The sequence below is a fragment of the Sorex fumeus genome, unplaced genomic scaffold, assembly GCF_029834395.1.
Source record: "Sorex fumeus unplaced genomic scaffold, SorFum_2.1 ptg000044l, whole genome shotgun sequence".
Lineage (NCBI taxonomy): Eukaryota > Metazoa > Chordata > Mammalia > Eulipotyphla > Soricidae > Sorex > Sorex fumeus.
Genome location: NW_026606101.1, coordinates 8069074 through 8090882, shown reverse-complemented (window position 1 = coordinate 8090882; position 21809 = coordinate 8069074). Strand labels below are relative to the sequence as shown.

Genomic DNA, 21809 nt, shown 5'->3' with positions numbered 1-21809 from the left:
ACCTAATAATACTTTAGCACTTTTCGTCAGTACAAATCAGTACTTTACATTTGAAGTAATAACCACATTTTGAGGGGAGCTCTCGATGGTGCTGGAGGTCTTCAGGGCTCCATTCAGCAGTGCTGCGGAGGCCATGCAGTACCAGGGATTGAACCTGAGGCCTTGCAAACACTAGGCATGTGCTCTAGCCCTTTGATATTAGTCACATTTTAAACTTACTTGCATGATTCCATTCTTTTCCATATCTTAAAAAGTGTTTAGGTACCTTGGGTTGAAATTGAACCATTTTCTCCATTAAATTAGTGAACAAAATGTTTTTCATATGACAGATAAAGATAAAGGAGTTTCAGAATGAATTAAAGTCAGCTGGTGGGAGACAGATACAGTTTCATCATCTTCTTCCCAAGGTCTTTAGAAAGCTTTTCTGTCTGCCACTTTTCCACTTCCCTCCCTTGTTCACTTGCAATTTGTCACCCCAATTACTAGGTGTTTGCCTTGTCTATTACAAGTGTTTAATATTTATTAAATTGGGAATGTTTTTTGGCTAAAAATAACAGAAAACTCAACAAACTGTGGTGTCTAAGTCAGGATTTCTCAACTGAGGCTCATAGCCCCCCTAAGCATGCCCAGGATACTCCAAGGGGGTCAGAGTTAGAGAGGGGCATGTCGTGAGACTCAGGGACCAACCAGCAGGAAAGAGGATGCCATAGGAAGGATCAAGGGCTGGAAAGAAGCCACAGTTGAAAAAAGATTGAAAACACCAATCAAAAGAACACGCGCCCCCCCCACCCCCACTCCCGCCGCCTTCCCCATGTTCTGTAAAACAGGCAGGAGGTCCTAAAAAAACCAGATTACTTTTGCTTTTCTGTTCCATCTTCCTTTTATTTGGTTGGGAGGCTTTGATCATACCTAGTAGTGCTTTGGAGTCATTCTTGGCCTTGCTCAGGGAACTGTATGGTGCTGAAGTAGAATCAAAGTCAGTGGCATTCAAGGCAAGGGTCTCAAACTCTCCATTATCTCTCCACTCTCCCTACCCCCCAAACACTTCACCTTCCTCTTGTTCTCACGATGGTGCTGTGTTTCAGTTCCAAGCACGAAAAGAGGGAACCAGAGGATTTTCAAAGACTTTCTTTTTAAATTCTGTTGGAAGGGAAGTTATCCCTCCTTTGGGATTTCTGCTATGTCTTACTGGCTAGAATTTTGTCTCATTGCCATTCCTATCTGCAAGGGATACTGGGAACTGCATGTTTTCCTTTCCAGCCTCTAGTTTAGTAAGGAAAGAGAGAAGAGGTCAGAATGAATATTGAACAGAACTCCTTGTGTGTGTTTATTTTTGGCAGTGCTCAGGGATCATTTCTGGTGGGGCTTCCAGGACCATATGTGATGCCAGGTCATGGAACTGGGGTCAGTTGCCGCATCTAAGCATCTGAACTTCTGCTAGAGTATCTCTCTGGCCCGTGAACAAGCCTCTAACAGTTTTCATGCTGCATTTTAACTGCATTGCCTCGAACCTCTTGGAGAGCCCGGCAAGCTACCGAGAGTATCTCGCCCACACGGCAAAGCCTGGCAAGCTCCCCGTGACGTATTCAATATGCCAAAAACAGTAACAACAAGTCTCACAATTTGTTATCAGATGTTATTGGTGCCCGCTCAGGCAAATCGATGAACAATGGAAGGACAGTGCCACAGTGCTACAGTGCCTCGAACCTGGAGGTGGCTCCATTCTGGTCCTGATACAGTCTTGCTTCAGGATCCTCTTCCTTCCACTAGCTACTCCTTGCAGGAGATCTCTGGACTTCTCTGGAATCCTATCTTTTATTCTTGCTCAGGGAACTGTATGGTGCTGAAGTGAATTTAATGCAGGAGCTGAATTTAGATTGCAGGGACGCAGTGCTTACAGTTTACCACTGAGCCACATCTCTAGCCCATTTCCCCCTTTCTATATAGCTGTCAGTTACTCCATGATCTTCTCTACTAATTTTTGAATTTTTTTGTTTTGTATTTTTGTCACAACCAGAGGCGCTCCTTGTTTGGGGGTCACTCCTGGGGATGCTGAGAGGACTATGTGGTGCCAGGAATGAAACCTGGGCCGCTTCCTGCAAAGCATGAGATCCAGCCCACTGAGCGATCTCTCCTGCTCCATAGGTCCGTCTAGCTGGAGGCACGGCAACCAGCATTTCCTTTGCTCCCTTCTCTTTTCTTTCTTGAACATCCAGAACAATCTCTCTCCTTCCTTAGCCCAATTTCCTCCTTTACTACTGCCCAGACACTTGTGCGGTACCACTGCACTAGAATGGTATTTGTTTTCCTCGCTGAAGCGGAAACCAAACTATTGACAGCAGTAGGCATTGTTTAGAAAATGCGTGGTGCCTGGGAAGGGCTCAAACTGGCATCGCCGCTGTTATTAACATCACTAGTGACATCGCCTACATCAGGCTCTGCTTTTCTAACAAGAGGCTCTAAATCTGATGTCTGATTCATTTTTGTAACCGACACCAGCCTAGAACTGAGCACAACTCGTAATTAATGCAGTGACTAGGTGACCCCCCGAAGGGGGTGGGGTGGAGAAAAGCGCATCATTTCAAAGAAAGGGAGTTGTGATGGGATTGGGGGGCGGGGGGAATTCCTAGGACCCGAGTGGGAGCCAGCATGTTGCAGAGGACCACCCCCCCTGCGCCACCATCCCCACGGAAAACAGGCTGCAGCCGGGCGGCAGGCGGAGCGCTGCCGAGGTCGGCGCCTCCGTCACTCCGCTCCTCCTCCCCAGCTCGCGACGGAAAGGGAGGAGGGAGCGCGCGCCGCGCGGCGAGCTGGGAGAGCTGCGCACGCGCAGCCTCCGGGCCCGGGTCTCGGGAACTATTTCGCGCCGCCGCCTCCCGCCCCGCAGAGATCGCGGCGCGGGCGCGAGTGCGCAGGCGCAGTGGCTCCCGGGGCCCGGGGAGTTATTTGACGCTGCCGGCCCCTGGCAGTCGGAAGTTGCTTGAGCGGAGCGCCCGGCCGGCCGGCCCGACCGGCCTTCGTCGTCCGTCCCCGCGCGCGCCCTCCGAGAGTCGCCGCCGGCCCGGACCGAGCGATCTCGCCCGCGGAGCGCCGGGGGCCGATGGCGCGGGCCGCGTGAGGCGGCAGGCCGAGCGCGGCCGGCGGCGGCGGCGGCCCCCGCCCCGGCGATGCGGGCCCCGCCCGTCGCCTCAGGTACGCGGGCGGCCCTCCCCGTCCGGCGCGGACCCTCCCCGCTCCACCCCTCCGAGCCGCGGCGGCGCCCGGTCCTGGTGGCGGGGGTGGTGGGGGGGGCGAGGGGGGCACCCCGCGGGGTCCCGGCGCCGAGCGGGGCTGAGCCCCGGGGAGCTGCGGGCTGTGGCGCGCGCGCGGCTCGGCAACTCCGGCCCAGAAGCGAGGGTCCGTCCCCCCTGGAGAGCGGGGGCCGCCGCGGGCCGCCCAGGGTTACACTGGCCGCGGGGGGAGTCAACAGCCCCGCCGGGCCTTGACGTCCCCCCCCCCCCCGCCTCCCCTCCCCTCCCCGCCCCCCCACCCCCGCACCTCTCCCAACTTCCCGGCCGCCCCGGGTGGAGGCAGGCGCGGGACACCTCCGCCTCCCCCACCCCCCCATCCCCGGGTCGCCCGGACGACGAGGGGGCACCGGGTCTCAGGGTGGGTGGGTGGGTTGGGGGGGAACCTCCCCGCCCAAGGTCACAGAACTGCTCGTTGACCCCGAGGCAGCCGGACCTCCAGGGTCAAGTCCTGGAGCCTGAGGTCAGCGGTGCCCTGGCGACTCGTGCGAGTCGCTTGGGGACACCTTGGCGGGACTCCTCGTGCCCAGGGTGTAGCATCCCCCGGAACCCAGGACCTCCGCATGCTGCCGGGTGGGACGGACGGCGCAGGAGCTCGGCACCCGCCGCCGCTGCTGCTCGGCTGCACGGGGCGTGCACAGCCCGTAGGTGTTTGCCATCATTTTCCTGGGGTCGGGGATCCCCCCCCCCCAGTCGATCCCGCCCGCTTTCTCCCGCCACCTTCCCTCCCCCTCCATCCAAAAGCGCACCCATTTCCTCCTTGTTACTTCTAACACTCTTCTCTGTGACTCCCTCACCCCCTGCAGCCACCTTTGTTTTATTTTGATGTTTTGGGTTTGGGGACCCCTGCTGGGAGCTACTCCTGGCACAGTGCTTGGAGCTCCTTCCCCACCCCCCCACCCCCAGGACTCCCCACTGCGGTGTGCACAGCTCACCGAGCTCCCTCTGATCCGATCCCCCCACCCCATCACTCCTTCCTTGTCTGCTCTTTAGAGCCGTGTTCTTGGAATTTTCAGGGGTGCTGTAGACCAGGAGCATCCCCCTTGAGAGCTCTGTTTACTTCTCCAGCCTCGTGTTCTTCTCAGTACATTGTGGGTCACGCAGACCCATAATGGTTTTGATGAATGGAGTGTTGGAATCCCTTTAATGTCATAGACTTTTAGGCTGTAAACAGTTATTTTATTTTTTGGGGGGGTGGGGTGGGGTCCACACCTGGTAGTGTGGGCTTGACTGTGTTACTGGTAGGGTTGGGGGCCACACCTGGTAGTGTTACTCTCGAGGGTGCTCCAGGGCCAGAGGTGGCCTTCTGGGACTGTGTATTGTGCCAGGGATGGATGTGGTGGTTTTCATGCATGTCATTCCAATACCACATCCATCACCATTAACGACTTTAATGTCTAGAAGAGATACAGCTCACCAGGATATTCCAAGAACACGGCTCTAAAGAGCAGACAGGAAAGAGTGATGGACCCAGCCCTGGTTCGCTGCCGGCAAGGCAAGCGCCTTAACCCCTGTATTATCTCTCACCTAGAGAGGCGTTGGCTGTTTCTCAGTATCGAGAGTTTTGTTCCTTTAACTTGGGAAGGGGGTGCACCTTCCGTGCTGACAAGGCTCAGCAGAACGCTGTGTGCTGTCAACACTGGTTGACTTTAATGGCTAATTCTGCACCATCAGACATACTTCTGTGGTGGAAACCTTTGTGTGTCCCCCAGCATATCACCAGAAAAGTGTTTAGTTGTCACCCACGAAGTGTCGGTACTTTGGGGAGTTGGTAAATACAGATAGAATGGCTATTGGTAGTAATTCACTCTGTTCTCCAGGAGAAATGACAAAAGCGTTTAACAGAGATTAGAACCTTGACATCAGAGGAATTGACGGACTTTGTAAAGGCTCATTGCAGAATGTCTGAATTGCTATTGGCTAGCGTATTTGAGTTTAATTTTTTTTTCCATTTTTATTGTGGTTCTGGGTTTTACAGTACTGTTAATTATACTTTTCATACATGTCATTTCAATACCACATCCATCAATAGTGAACCTGCTTGCCTCCACGTAGGTCCTGTGGGCCCTGTCCAGTCCCCAGCCCTGATGTGAACTTAATTCTGTAGACAAAATCTCCAGTCTCCATGAGTTTAGCCATTTGCTGTTACCTTACTATGTTTCTTTATACCCCTCATATGAGTTGTTGTTTTTTCCCCATTGTGAAGCTGGTGACACCTACACACATGCATATTTGAGTTTTAAAGGAAGGCAGACCAGTAATTTTGGTTGGTCTTAAAATTATGTAAGGTTTATAGAAGTGAGTACAGATGAAGGTTATTATGAAGAGGTTTTGGGCAATAAATTTTTTATAGCAGTTAAATGTGGTGACGTACATGGACCAAATAAAATCATTTAATATCTTTGCAGTATAAAAATTGTTACAGAAAGCTTTTCTTGGTCCTCAATTTTTCACTTTTTTTTAAAAATCAATTTTTAGGCTAAGACTAATAGAGAAGCTAATGAGAAAATTTATTTAAAATTCAGATTCTCAAGAAACTTGCCAGTATTTCTCTGATCAGGTACGGACAGAATATCCAGTTCTAGCCTTAGCACATGAAAGAGACTCAGTATTTTAAACTGAGGTTGAAGTGTCTAGTTGATCCCCAAAGTAAAGGTGGAAACTCCACATGCTTTCAAAACCAAAAGTGATTAATTGTGGTATCCTGAAATCTAGAAGTGGGAACGTGTACGTTTGAGGTGCCCATCAGTGTTAGCATTTCTGTTTTCTGGTATATGTACTACTGGCCTTTGGGTAGAAAACTTAAGTTCTTTTTTTTTTTCTTCTTTTCTTTTTTAATGTAGGAGTACTGCTATTTATTCAGCCACTGATTAAGGTGACTGAAGCAGGCATGAGCTCCACAGAAAACTTAATTTCTTTTGGTTTAAGGTGATTAAAGTTTTAGAACGAAGGTGCATGGAATTTATTTAAAATTTTTGGTTTTTGGGACTACCTTGGTTCTGTGTTCAGGCTTGGCCCTGGCAGTGCTGATGATGCTTGGAGGACTTCGTAGTGCTGGGGATTGAACCCAGGCTTCAGCCCCCCCACCCTGCCCCCCAAAACATGCTTGTCTTCTGTGTGCTCAGTTCATTGAGCTCTCTGTCCCAAAGTACATGGAATTTGGGTCTCAGTTTTTATAAAGTAGGTGACTAGCCCAAGGCTAGTACATCACTTCTAGTACATCTTATACATCTTATAAAGTAGGTGACTAGCCCAAGGCTAGTACATCACTTCTAGTACATCTTAGAATAAAGGCCACCTTTCTCTGAATGAAGTGTCCCTGTCCACTCCAAACAGCCAGCAAGAAGGTGTCTTGTGTACGTACACATATGTGGGTATGTGTGATGGGGGAATTGAATAGAGAAGTCCACTATGTTTGAAAGTTTTAATTAAATGCATAAGTACGTGTATGATATGTACTTTTAAAATATAAAGTGGGGCGATCAAAATAAGACATTGGAGTCTTAACTCAATAGGAGAGCACTTGGGGTTTGATGCCTAGCACTCTCCCTGCAAATCCTAATAAAATGCAGACACTGCCCTCAAGGAGTCCATGGCTGCTGCTTTTTTGTTTTGTTTTTTCAGGTCACACCCAGTGGTATTCAGGGCATACTTCTGGTTGTGAGCTTAGGGGTGACTCCTGGCAGGCTCGAGGAACCATACAGGATGTCTGGGATGGAGCCCTGGGTTAACCGTGTGCAAGGCAAGCACACTCCCTGCTACTATAGCTTCAGCCCCAGGAGTCACTCTTGACAGGGCTTGGACCATCTGTTGTGCCAGGGATTGAAACTGGGTCTGCTGTGTGCAAGGCAAGAGGCAAGGCCTTTGCTCACTCTCCTGTCTTTCTGGCCCAGAGAACGTTGCTCTTTCTGGGGGAAGGTTGGTATTTGGTCTAAACCAGAGGTGCTCGGAGACTATGCCTCTTTTCTCAGGGGTCATAGCTTTTGGTGCTGGCGTGGAGGAGGGAGACCTTGTGGTTCCAGGAATAGTGTGCACTTGTCTGTTGAACTCTCTTCAGCTCTAGTACAGAGGTTCTTAAACTCTTTCTGCTTGCAATCCCCTTTTGCCCAAGAAGTGCTAGCACTACCAGAAGTAGCTCCATTCATTATGTATTTGATTTTGAGTTAAATTTTTATCGTTATGCCTTCAGAAACCTTTTACTCATGCCAGCTTCTTCGTGACCCACATACTCAATGCTGACCCACACGCAGTTTAAGAACCTAGGGTCCAGTCAGTACAGCATAGCAGCTCAGTCAGAGCATTGTCCATGATAACAGCCACATCTGTGCTGTCCAGTATGGTAGGTACTGACCACATAGCTATTTTTCTTGTTTTTGTTTTTTGGCTACATGCTTTGGTGCTCAGCACTTACTCATGGCTCTGTGGTCAGGGATCACTCCTGGTGGGGATCAGGGAACCATATATGAGGCGACAGGAATAAAACCTGGGTTGGCATGTGCAAGGCAAGTACAGTATCCTCTGTACTGTCTCTCAGGACCCCTCACTTGAATATTAAGTACTTGATTGTGCACTATTGGGACTACTGTAACAAAAAACAATGATTCTAATTTAACATAGATTTTAGTAATTACGTGTGATATAGGTGCTGTTAAATGGATATAGCTGCCATCTTGGCTAGAGGGAGGCATGAAAAATTAAAACTATTGGTGCTGGGGGCTGGAGTGATAGCACAGCTGGTAGGGCATTTGCCTTGCACGCAGCCAACATGACCGACACAGGTTCGATTCCCAGCACCCCATATGGTCCCCTGAGCACCGCCAGGAACAATTCCTGAGTGCATGAGCCAGGAGTAATCCCTGAGCATCGCCGGGTGTGACCCAAAAAGCAAAAAAACAAAACAACAAAACAAAACAAAACAAACTATTGGTGCTGGTGGGAGAAGGGCAAGGTATTTGCATTGTTCTCTGGACAGGCTAGCAGAAAACACCTGGTTTTGTTTTGGGGGAGAAATGTAGTCAGAACCTGTCTTTGTTTTTTTGTAGCTCAGGGATTGATAGAATCGCTAACAATTAGATTCCCGTGCATAGTTAAAAGAACTTACTTTTGCTAGGCTGCTTGGTATTTATCATGGGGTTAATAGAACTTCAAAAGAAATGGGAAATATGCTCCTTTTGCCTTTATTTGTCATAACTTGTTTGGGTGACCTTAAGTACACTTATATGTCTTAATATATAGCATTTCATATCTTAGTTCATTTATTAGTGTTTTGGCACCCTCTGCCCTGTTTTCCTAAGAGAAACAACATGCCTGGTAATGTGTACCTTGCACTTGTACATCTCAAGGTATGTTGGCTTATGTTGCTTTATTTGATTTTTCCAAGTAACTTTAGTGAAGGACTACAGATAATCTACAGATAATCTCCCTGTTTCACAGATCAGGAAATTGCGACAAAGAAATGCTAAGTTGAAGGTCATATGTGATGCCTGGAGGTAGAATAAAAAGAAGGAAAGTTGGACTTGAAGGCAGGAGGTGGAATTTCTTTCTTGTTTTTTTTTTTTTTTGGGGGGGGGCGCACACCTGGCAGTGCTCCAGGGACCATATGGGATACTTGGGATTGAACCCAGGTTGGCTGTGTGCAAGGCAAGCACATTACCTGGTGTACTATTGCTCCAGCCTCAGGAGGCAGAATTTCTTGTTCCAGTTCTAATATTACTTGATGTGACTACAACAAGTCATTGCCTTTGTTTCATAACTGAGTAGCTGGTAACTTTGATCTTAATGAACTTTCCAGACTTCATATAGGAATAAATGAAGTAATATGTGAAAGTGATTTGCAAAGTCATCAGTTATATCCATGTACGCTATGTTTAGTAAGATCTCCAGCAGCTTTTCTCTTAATATGATGCTGTCTTCATAACTCATGTTATCAACTATTGTTGTACTGTGGTGTTGTCATGGTTTTCTCTGTCTTCCTGTGATTTTGCGGGGTGGGTGGGGTGAAGGGGGGTGCTACAGCTGGCAGTGCTGAGGGCTTTCCCCTGGCTCTGCATTCCTGGCAGTACTTGGGGATCATGTGGTGTGCTGGGGATTGAATCTGGGTCAGCCCTGTTCAAGGCAAGCGCCTTCCTTGCTGTCCTCTCTGGCCCCTGTCTGTGGATCTCTTGGCAGTTCGTTTATCCTCTTTATATCTGCATACCTGCATCCTAGCATAATACCTGACTTGTAGTTCATTTAATGAAATAACTGTTGTTTGTTCTTTGTGCAATTAGACTTGCAGCTTCCCTGAAGAACAGAAATGATGTTTATTATATTTCCTGTGCCTGGGTATAGAAGTCATATAATAAATATTGGTTGAATCAATTGATATAATTAATGTCAGATTGTGGTCTTGGTGTGTTCACCGCTGTACTGATCATTTGGTAATTTGTCAGTTAGACCATGCCTTCATGTTATTCTTTGGCAGTCGCTGCAGATCATAAATTGTTCTTGTCAGTCCATCATCACATTGCTGTGGTGCCCCCACCCATGCTTACCTTGCAGGTTTGTACCTCTGTCCACAGCACTTGCACATGATTGCTTGGTGGCCAGGAATTGCTGGTGTCACCAGGGAATTCAGACTGCAGACTTGCCAGGATAGTACTCTGCGTGTGTCCCACTAGGGATCATATTCATGACTTCGCGTTTGTAAGTGAAGTTGCCTAGGTGCCCTAGTCACTAAGCCATCTCCTGATCTTCCTCGTCAAATGATTTTGGAGGCATGGGTTTTTTGGCCACCTCCAGTGTGTTCGGGTTTACTTATGTGGAGCTGCAGAGTGAATTGGATTGGCTGCGTGCAATAATGCTTTAGCTCCTGTGCCACCTCTCTGCTCTGCACCCCCACTTGTGGGGCACCAAAACACGGGAGTGCTTTCCTGGCTATATGTTGGGGGTGTCCCACCACATGGGCAGTGCTTACTAGCCTGTGAGGTCCTGGGGATAGAACTTGGACCTCCAACATGCAGAGCATGAGCTCAGTCCTTGGAGCTATTTTTCCAACCTCCATCTAACAGTTTGGTAATAATTTAGTTCCTGTTACTGTCACTGTCCTCCCGTTGTTCATCAGTTTGCTCGAGCGGGCCCAGTAATGTCTCCATTGGAGACTTTTGTTGTTACCGTGTTTGGCATATCAAATACATCACGGGTAGCTTGCCAGGCTCTGCCATGTGGGCAAGATACTCTCTGTAGCTTGCTGGGCTCTCTGAGAGGGGCGGAGGAATCGAACTTGGGTTGGCCATGTTGGCTGCGTGCAAGGCAAACGCCCTACCGCTGTGCTATTGCTCTAGCCCTTAGTTTCTATTGTGTCATTCCTACTATAAAGTTGAACTTCCTGGTTCTCTTTATTAATTTATTTTTTAGGGGTCTCTCCCTGCAGTGCTCGGGCCTTATTCCTGATTCTGTGCTCTTGGTAGGGCTTGGGGAACCATATGGGGTACCAGGGATCGAACTCTGGTCAGCTGTGTGATGTGCATGGCAAGTGCTTTATCCGCTGTGTTATCTCTCCTTGGAGTTAGTTGTATTTTAGTACTTCAAGCAGGCCTCCTTAATATTTTGGGGGGGGGGGTCACACCCGAAGATGTGGGATTACTCCTGGCTTTGCACTCAGGAATTTCTCCTGGTGATGCTTGAGAGACCAAATGGGATGCTGGGAATCAAACCTGGGTCGGCCGTGTGCAAGACAAATGCCGTACCCGCTGTACTATCGCTCCAGCCCCTCCTTGTATATTTTTTTTCCCTCTTCCACTTGCGCTTTCTAAACTCATTTAAAAAAAAAAAAAGAAATTTTGCCCACACTGAGCAGTGGTCAGGACTTACGTCTGGCTCGCTCAGGGAATCACTCCTAATCACTCTGAGGACCATATGTGCTGGAATTGAACTCGGGTTGCCATGTGCAAGGCAAGTGTATTATATCTCTAAGCCCCCTGTAATCTCACTTTTATCCACTGAGTTTTCTTGTCTCTGTCAGAAATAAAACTTTCAATTCCCAAATTATCTGCTTCTGTTTTGAACTCACCCTACAGGTTTTACCCTGTTGCTTTCCAGATTAGTCCTTCTTTAATCAAAAATAATCCTTTATACTCTGAACTTTCACAACATCTTTTTAAAAATAGCATATTAGGACTGGGGATGTAGCTCATGGCAGATCACTTACTTGCATGTATGAGGTCCTGGGTTTAATTGGCAGCATTACAAAAAATAAATAATGCACTTTGCAATTTTAATATTCTAAATTCCATTACCTTATTTGTGTGTGCTGTACCTTTCCAGAAAAACTATAAACTTGTTGGAAACAAGAGACAAGGGCTGCTTTATACATAGTAGATGGTTAAACTATTTATTGAGGAGCTGAGAAGAGATGACACAGTTTTGCATGTGCCTGACCCAGATTCAATCCCCAGCTCCATTTGGCCTCCCAGCCATCACTGGTTATAAACCTGGAGGTTCCTGAGTATCACCTGGTTCTGGCCCTGAATGCCCCAACCACTGCTGGGTGTGACCTGGTGGTCTCTGGCACTTTAGGGTCTGAACAGCACTTGCATTGAACCACCAGCCTGATTCGACAAGTATCACCAGTAGTAGCCCCTGGGCCCTTCTACCCCAACATAAAACCGCTGTTTGTCTGATAAGTCAAATATTGGTTGTTCCTGCCAGTGTCTGAATGCTCACGTCTAATTAGGTTGCTGACATAGACCTTGATGTGAAGTGTTATTAAAATTTATTGCATCAAATTGAACCGGTTCTAAGTAAGTTAAAACTACTAGCATTTCTCAGCAGTCCTCCTTATCTTTGGTAACATGCATATGTTTCTCCATTTGTAATCATAAGGTTTTTCCCTTCTGTAGAGTTGGATGTGTTTTAAACTCTTAACATTTGTGGTTGTTTAATTACAACAGTGCTGACGTAGGTTATCCTGTTGTTCCTCCTTGACAAAATAGGTTTCTCAGACACAGGAGTAGAATAACTTGCAAGATTTTCTGGTACAAGTTGAGGAACTGGGTTTGAATTCAAGAAGTCTAGCTCCAGAGTCTTGACTCTGAACCAGTCTCCTATTTCATGTAGAAGTGCTTTAAACAAACAAACACTGTCCTCCCGTTGTTCATCAATTTGCTCGAGTGGACCCAGTAACATTTCCATTTTTTGAGACTTGTTACTGTGTTTGGCACGTTGAATATGTTGCGGGTAGTTTGCCAGGCTTTGCCGCACGGGCGAGATACTCCCGGTAGCTTGCCGGCCTCTCTGAGAGGGGTGGAGGAATCGAACCCGGCTCGGCCGGGCTGGCTGTGCGCAAGGCAAACGCCCTACCGCTGTGCTATCGCCATACTTCTCATATCTACTGGCGACATGATGGAATAGAGCTACAGAATACATATGCTTCTTTCTTGGAGTTATCTTATTGCTGATGGATGGACAGTTTAATTATGTCAGTTTCTCATCTTTTGCATAATACTGTGGTGAATGTCTTGTGCATTTTTCTAATGAATTGCCTATAACAGTAAACTATAGCATTGCTCTGGGTCATGGCATCTAATATTGCTATGCTGCCTATTAATGTTTTGGGAAAACATTCATGATACCCTGAGTGAACTGTTAGAAAAATGGCGTCAATCCGAGGTGCCTTACAAGTGTGCTCATTTATCAACAGGGTAGAACCACAAATAGCTCTATGTCAAGTGGACTATCCAGGCCTAACAGCTCTGCCACGGTTTTTACCCTGAATAATGGATGCAGATATAAATATTCTTGCCCAGTAGAGTTAGGCTGTGTAGGAATTCTGTTTCCTGAAATTAAGATCCACACTAAGATCTTTGCCTTTTTCCTTTGCAAAGTGGAGCAACTGTGTCAAGATAAGATTCTTTCTTATATGTTTCAGAGTAGATGGCTCCCAAACCAGGGAGATGGATCAAAGGACTTGGAGTGTTTACTGAGTCCCAGGTTCTAGCTCTCTCATGGGCATGGTCTCCTGGACTTGGCGCACTCCCTTCATCTTCCAGCACTGCTGGGCGTGTAACCCCAAAACAAAACAAACAAATGAAAAAAGAGTAGGTCTGGGGCAGGAATGTGGCTCAGAGGTAGAGCATAGTCCTTGCATGAGTCAGACCTAGGTGCCAGTCTTGGCACTGCTGCTGAAGAAAAACAAAATGCTGGTCTCTGGGCCTAATAGAACTGACCCTATCAACTCCGCCATATGTGCCTCTGCTCTTGTTTTTCCTAGTGGGACAAAAATAAAACCAAACAAAGCTGCCTCAGGAGGGTTGTAAGCTTGTAACGGGTAAAACAGGGTTACCTCTCTGGAGCTGAGGTGGGTTATTGTGACTTCTAAAATAATATTTAGTTTATTCATAATGTGCCCCTCCCTCTCCTCTCATAGTTCAGTGAGCAAAGTTAGCACTTACTTTTATCTTTGCTCTTTTTTTTTTTTTTTTTTTTTATCTTTGCTCTTAAGGATGGTATAAATGTACTCAAGGCTGAATTCCTTTTACTCTACCTGTTTGTGTCTAATCAGTTGCTAGCAGTTAAAAAGCAGGAAATTTCTCAGAGCTGTTCAAGTTTTGTTTCTTGAAAAAATTGGGTAATTTGGCAACACTGGGCTTGCCTGCCTTTAAGGTATAGCTCAACCAGAACTCGGCAGGGACTGTGCCACTTATTTATTTAGGTTTTGGGGTCACACCCAGAGGTGCTTAGGGCTTACTCCTGGCTTTGTGCTTAGGATCACTACTGACTGGGCTGTGGGGTGGGCATATGGGATACTGGGGGTCTGTCCTGGGTTGACTGCATACAAGACAAATGCCCTACTCACTGTACTATTGCTCCAGCCCCAGGAAACCTCCTCAGGACATTAAAAACAATTATATTTTTAAAATAAAATTGATATTTCAATGAAAGATCAATTACAGGAATAATAAACTCTTGTGAGGGCTCAGTAAACATAGGTCATTCTTGTTATTGCATTTTGTTTTGTTTTGGGGTCACACTTGCTAGTGTTTAGGAGTGACGGGTACCTGGAGACTGAAAAGTGCTGGGGATCAAACTCAGACCTCCAAGAAGGCAGAGACATGCTTGTAGCCGGTTGTGCTATCTCTTCAGCCCCTTGTGACAACATTTTTTAACAGCTAAAGTACCATAAGTGATATGACCTTTGGTGATGCCAGAATTTTTTAAAATGTTGAGTGCTCCAAGTGGTTCCATGGAAAGCACATGCCTTGCATGTGTAAGACCCTGGGTTTGATCCCTAAAATGAAGATACCTTTATATAACTAATGAATAAGTTAATCTGGAGCTTGATAATGAACAAGCCTGGACCAGGCATAGGCACTCAGAGCTGGAGCAGGGGGATGATGTGAAGTGAGAACAAAGACGGCGTCGTTTGAGCTCTGCTTTGGAGGTTGAGGACTTTATAGATCAAGGGAATGGCAGTTTAGTCAGGGGGAGCAACGTGAGCAATAGCATAGGGAATAAAGAAAATGTATTGATCTGAGCAATCGGTATTTACTGAACATTGTGTATGTATATGTGCAGATGTGAAAGCAGCACTAGAAGATGAACCTGTGGTGGTGGAATCAGTAGTTCAAATTAGAATCTTAGCATCAAGATGGCGGGCTGGAGCAATAGCACAGCGGGGAGGGCATTTGCCTTGCCCGCAGCAGACCAGGGTTTGATTCCCAGCGTCCCTTAGGGTCCCCTGAGCACCGTCAGGGGTAATTCCTGAGTGCAGAGCCAGGAGTAACCTGAGCATTGCTGGGTGTGACCCAAAAAGCGGAAAAAAAAAAAGGCTTCGTGGACTGGGGCACATGGACAGCATGTGGAGAGCCCGGGTGTCCTTCCTGGTTCTTCATGGTCCCACAGCACCATTGTGCCTCTCTCCCAAATAGGGGGGTGGGAATTGAAATACTAACTAGGTACTCTCTTCCCCCAGCGACTATTTCTGGCTCTGTGTGCAGGAGTATGTGCTGGTGGTTGGACTAGTGTCAGCTCTTGCAAGGCCAGCAACTTCCCTCCTGTACCATCTCTGGCCTGCAAGGTTTTTTGTCTTTAATTGTTTAAGGTATTCTTAAATTTTTTTAGAGAAGACTAAATGTCTGAGAAGCCAGTTTTGAAAAAGAAGAGCAGAGGTAGAATATTGAAACATTCTATAGGAGCCAGGGAAATGATGCAAAGGACAGAAGCACATGGTTTACATGTGGGAACCCCATCTTCATCCTTGGTACCGCAAGGTCTCCTGAGCACTGCTGAGAGTAGCTTCTGAATACCACCCAGTGTCATCCTTTTCCCCTCCAATTTTTTTTTATAAAGTCAGTGGATTTAAGTCATTCTGGCATTAGCATAGGAAGTCAGTAGTTGACGGATTTGTAAATGAATTCCTGTACAAACGAGAATTTATGATGAAATTGGTATTTTAGTTCAGCGGGAGAGAATGTATATTTTTGATAAATGACTACATCTAGAGGAAATAACTTGTACTTTTGTTTTTTATAGCATTAACTTGCAGATGAATAAGCAATTGGCTTACATGGAAATTTAAGAGTACATATAGTTTATGGTTAACAGTAACAATGATGGTCCTCATTCCCCTGACCTTGAAGGAACCCCCAATATGCCATTGGGCTACACAAGCACATGATAGAGAGGAATGGAGATGTTACTGGCGCCGCTCGAACAAATCGATCAGCAGTGGGGTGATAGTGATAGTTTAGGGTTGTGTTTTCAAGCTTTTTTTTGGTTTGATTTTGGGCCTCACCTGCAATGCTCAGGGCTTACTTCTGGCTCTGTGCTCAGGGGTCACTTCTGGCTGTGTTTGAGGGGCCATATGGAATACTGGAGATTGAATCTAGGTTGGCTGCATTCAAGGCAACTGCCTTGCCTACTGTACTATTGCTCCGGTATTTTCAAACTCTTGGACCTAGAACCATAATTAGTGTATTTCACATTATGATCCAAACATGTATGTTTATAAAAAAATGAAAGAGCTTCCTTTTTCTCTGTTTGATGTCTTTTTGTTTTGACACCACATCCAGCTCAGTGTTCAAGCCCACATGCTGTACCTGTGGTTGAACCCAGGCCTCTGGCGTGCAAAGCATATCCACCAGCCCTTTGAACTGTCTCCCTAGACCAGTATGATTTTTTTTGGGGGGTGGGGATGGAGGGTGGGGGAGATTGTGTGTTTTGGGGCCATACCCGGTGATGCTCAGGGCTTATTCTTGGCTCTGCACTTGGGAATTACTCCTGGCAGTGCTTTGGGGAGCCATATGGGATGCCAGGCATCAAACCCAGGTTGGCCTCGGTTAAGGTAAACACCCACTCACTGTACTATCACTTCAGCAGAATAGTCTAATGTTTTTATTGTATTTTATCACTTTAAATGATAAAATGATTGTATTTTATCATTTAAAGTATTATGTATTACATTTATATTTCATGGCACACAGTTTGAAAATGCTGCCATTAAGGGTATTATCAGGGAAAATGAACCTAAGCTGGGCACGGAATTAGAGTTATGAAATAGAGAATAGAGGTGACTGGCCAGAGAGATTGACAGGATGCATTTGCACACAGCCAGAGAGATAGACAGGCTGGATTTGCACACCTGCTCTTGCACACAGCCAGCCTCGGTTTGGTCCCTGGGGCCGCATAGGCTTCCCTGAGCTCTGCCAGGGCTGCCCCCTGAACAGAGCCAGGAGTAAGCCCTAAGCCCTGCGGGGTGTGGTCCCGAAACAAAATAAAAATAAAGGCTAGAACACCGTCTTTAACCAAAATGGGTGATCCTGCCCCCCAACACCCTGGCTGTTTGCCTGTTGGGACATTCCAGGGGTTGAGCCTACATACCAGGCTCAAGTAGTCCAGCCTTGAGTGCAACTGGGAGAGCTTTCTGTTTGCTTGCCTAGACACGGTAGAATTCTTTTTTTTTTTTTCTTTTTGGGTCACACCCGACGATGCACAGGGGTTACTACTGACTTTGCACTCAGGAAGTACTCCTGGAGGTGCTTGGGAGACCATATGGGATGCTGGAAATCGAACCCGGGAAGGACTACCCTCTGTGCTGTCGCTTTAGCCCTGACATGGTAGAGTTCTAAGGGGAATTCTGAATGATTTCCTTTTTTTTTGTTCCCCCTTCTCACCCCCAACCGCACCTAAAAAAGGGGTTAGTCAACCAGATCAGTTAGGGAGTTTTGGACTAGAACAATGAAATTTCATATCTTACTTGTCAAACTGTGAAACCATTCTTGAAGGAGAAGATTGGAAGTGAGAGGAGGAAACAGCTCTCGTCCATTCCCAATGTGAATGGCAGTTGCAGCAGCTTTAGGGAGAAGGAGTTTGGCAAGACTTGATAACATGAAATGTATATACATACCTGTGATCCAGCAATTTCACTTTTAGGAACTGCTTCCAAAGAAATCAGAAAGCCTCTGCTTAAAGGTATAAGGACACAAAAACATTCATTCACTAGTATATATGCACCATATTATTCTTGGCCGCACTTAACACAATAGCTAGGCTATAAAATCGACCTAGTTGTCCAACAGCAGATTGTGAAGGTGTGGTGTATGTACATAACAGAATACTATACAGCTGTAAGAAAAGATGAAATCATGCAGTTCACTGCATCTTGAATGGAACTGGTATGTAGCAAGTTAAGTGCAGAAAATAAGAAGGACAAAAACAGGATATACTTGGGACAGGAGCAATAAATAGTACAGCAGAGTGGGCATTCGCCCTGCACATGGCCAACCCAGGTTCAATCCCAGGCATTTTATATAGTCCCTTGAGCAGAGCCAGGAGTGACCCCTCAGCATCATCGGGTGTGACCCCCCCCCAAAATAAAAGCAAAAAAAAAAAAAACCCAAAAAACCAAAAACAGGATGATCTCACTTATGTGTGGTGTATAGAATAATAGGATGAGGGAATGCAGTATGATAATGGAGGGTACCTAGATTACCCTTGACGCTAGAGTATAGGAAGAAGGACAGGGAAGGAAAGAAACTTAGGGGTGGGGGAGTAAGAAGTCAGATGGGAAGTAACAGGCAGTGGAGAGCGGCCTAGGACACATTGGTTGGGTAGAGGTGTGGTTTATCTGTATCTAAATCACGGAGCCAACAACACTGAAAGCACAAGATGTGAGCTATAGCAACCAAACTCAAAACTGTGCTTGTCCTGGAGGCAGGCTCGAAGGTGGAGGGAACCTGTGACACTGGTGGTAGAATTGATGCTGAAACACTGTGTGATTGGAACTCAACTGTGAGTAAGCATACATCATAGTGACTTAATAAAATTTTTTAAAAAAGGATACACCCATGAGCATCTTTATTGTAGGCATAATTTGGTGAAAAATAGGATAATAAAAATGAGGAGCCAATTATTTCATATTTACATCACAGAGTACTATATAGCCATCAAAACGTTTCTATTACCCAATAGTGGTAGGCAGAGGTGTGGAGGGTGGGAGGGAAACTGGGACCATTGGTGGTGGGAAAAATATACTGGTGAAGGGACGGGTGTTGAAACATTATCTGACTGAAATCCAGTCATGAACTACTTTGTAAATGTGTTTATCATTGTGATTCAATTAAAAAAAAGTATCTGTTACCAATCGGGAGAGGATATTCATGAGTTTTGAGGAATGGGAGAAATGAGGTAGAGAAAGGTATAATCTCTAGTTATGGATATATGAATTATTTTTCTATGATTGACTATGATAGAACAAAATCTTAGAGGTATTATTAAGTTATGAACATCAATTAATATTTTTTATATATTCTCAGCGAAGTTGGAAGGCAAGGTAATGCCGGGAATTGAACTCAGAACATGCTCTATTGAACTCAGAACCATTTCCCCAGCCTAGAAATGAATTATTTTGATAGGGATAAAGTCAAATGAAACATGAGGGGAGGGAATAGGATGGAGAAGCAAAACAAAAGAGAGCAAGTACACGTAAACACAGTCACTTTTGTATTCACGTAAGAGACTGTGTATACAGTGTGTACATATGTTGTATATGTTGTCTTTATATTACATCTTAAGAGGTGAAAAAAAGTGTGGAATGGGTTGACCTCCAATGGAGATAAATCCCATCAGAACTTTCCCTTCTTCCCCTTTCACTTTTGAGAATGCTTATTTTTTGGGGGTATATTAGTTGAGGATATCCTTTGGGAAATTCCTTATACATTCTGAGCAAACAGAGTCTTTTTTTTTTTTTTAATTAGTGAAACACCTTGAGGTACAGTTGTAGACTTACAAACTTTCGTGCTTGGGCTTCAGTTATACAGTGATTGAGTACTCATCCCTCCACCAGTGCCCATTCTCTACCACCAATGATCCCAGTAGCCTACTCACCCCTTCACCCGATCCCCCCCCCCAACCTCATCCCACCCTGCCTCTGTGGCAGGGCATTCCCTTTTGCTCTCTCTTTCCTTTAGGGTGTTGTAGTTTGCAATAGAGGTATTGAGTAACCATCATGTTTGGTCTGTAGTCTACTTTCAGCACGCATCTCGCATCCTGAGTGAGTCCTCCAAACATCCTTTACTTAGTATTCCCTTCTCTGTCTGAGTTGGCTTTTCCCCCAGCATGTGCTGCCGGCTTCCAAGCTGTGGAGCAGTTCTCCTGGTACTTATCTCAACTATTCTTGGGTGTTCGACTCCCATTCTGTTACTTTATATTCCCCAGATGAGTGCAGTCTTTCTATGTCTATCCCTCGCTTTCTGGCTCATTTCACTTTGCATGATACTTTCCTTGTAGAACCACTTGTATGTAAATTTCATGACTTCATCTTTTCTAACGGCTGCATAGTACTCCATTGTGTAGATGTACCCAAGTTTCTTTAACCAGTCATCTGTTCTCAGGCACTCGGGTTTTTTCCAAATTTTGGCTATTGTGAACAGTGCAGCAATGAACATATAAGTGCAGATGTCATTTCGATAAAACAAACAATCTTAAAAGTCATTTCATCCTTCCAGTTGGAGGGACCTTGTTCAGATGTTGTTCATTCTTCCTGCCTTTTTTTTTTCTTTTTGGGTCGCACCTGGCAATGCACAGGAGTTACTCCTGGCTCTGCACTCAGGAATTACTCCTGGCGGTGCTCAGGGGACCATATGGGATGCTGGGAATCGAACTTGGGTCGGCCGCGTGCAAGGCAAATGCCCTACCTGCTGTGCTATCACTCCAGCCTCTCATTCTTCCTGCCTTTGCATTTTCAAGGCCTCGTGGTTCAGAGGGCATCAAACCTTAGAAGGTTAATGAAAGTTATCTGGGCCCAGATTTGATCATTAAAAAAAAACTCACGAAGATTGAATAGGACTGGAAGACGGAGTATACATGAGTGGGAGGAGCATACAACTGTATTAAAAGGAGAAAAGTAGTTTGAGGGACTAGTCTGTGTTGACTAGCTTAACTCTGAGTTTTATCTTTTAGTCTGTTGTGCATGACCGCAAATACCATATTTTCTTGAAAAATACTGTTAACTTGTAATGATATGAGGTTTCATAAGATGAAATTAAACAGTGCCACTTTCTTCACAATTTGAAGAAAAATTAGATTAAGAGATAGAATTTTTGAAAGAAGAAGTTCACCCAGGTGTTTCGCTTAAGCTGCTGACTCGGGGTGGAGAATCACTCAGTGAACTGAGCACAGGCTTTATATGCAGGAGGCCCGTGTTCTATTCCTGGCCCTTCATGGTCCCCTGAGCACTGCTGGGAGTGACCCTTGAGTACAGAACTGCAATAGCCCTTGCGTACTGCCAGGTGTGGTTCCAAAATAATATAGAACTGCTGACGGGCAAACATTGCAGAACAAATGGTAAATGGAATGAACAGAAATTAATGACAATCTTTGAGTCTCCTTTTGAGTATGACATTTATGATGGTAATCATTTATATCGTATTCATAGCAGTAAACTTTCCTTGAACTTTCTTTTTTGTGTGGCAGACTTTGGTATTATTTCCTTCTTTTTTGGGGGGGTGGTTTTTTTTTGTTTTTGTTTTTTCTTTTTTGGGTCACATCCGGCGATGCACAGGGGTTACTCCTGGCTCTGCACTCAGGAATTATCCCTGGCGGTGCTCAGGGGACCATATGGGATGCTGGGAATCGAACCCAGGTCGGCCGCGTGCAAGGCAAATGTGCTTCTCTCCAGTGCTATCTCTCCAGCCCCCTATTTCCTTCTTTTTGTGGCCGTATCTAGTGGTGTTCCTTGCTTTGGGTCATTCCTGACGATGCTCCAGGAACAATGTAGTGCTGGGGATCAAACCTGGGACTCCTGCTTGCAAAGCATGTGTCCCACCTGGTTACTCTCTCTCTCTCTCTCTCTCTCTCTCTCTGTCTGCCCCTCCCCCCCGCCCGATAGAGCTAAATGGAGCATATACAGCACATGCCATGGAAAATTAGAGTAAGGGGAAGCAGTGCATGCCATGGTGGAGAGCAAGAATCCTGGAGGCTAATAGATGTGTGTTCAAAACCCACCTCTACCATGTTGAAGCCTCAAGTAGGAAGTGCACCTCTGTA

The 21809-nt window shown here is 46.0% G+C and overlaps 1 protein-coding gene across 8 annotated transcripts in view; it reads left to right on the top strand.

Annotated features, from left to right (window-relative positions):
- Window positions 1–3003: 3003 nt before the first annotated feature.
- Window positions 3004–21809, top strand: part of RALGAPB (Ral GTPase activating protein non-catalytic subunit beta) — a 98803-nt gene continuing 79997 nt past the window's right edge. For 5 of the 8 annotated variants that reach the window (XM_056121898.1, XM_056121895.1, XM_056121894.1 and 2 more), the window contains exon 1: window positions 3005–3192. The gene's annotated coding sequence lies outside the window, so the exon portion shown is untranslated. Of the gene's footprint in view, window positions 3193–21809 lie in introns of all 8 variants that reach the window. The other 3 variants (XM_056121896.1, XM_056121891.1, XM_056121889.1) reach the window with 1 other exon arrangement.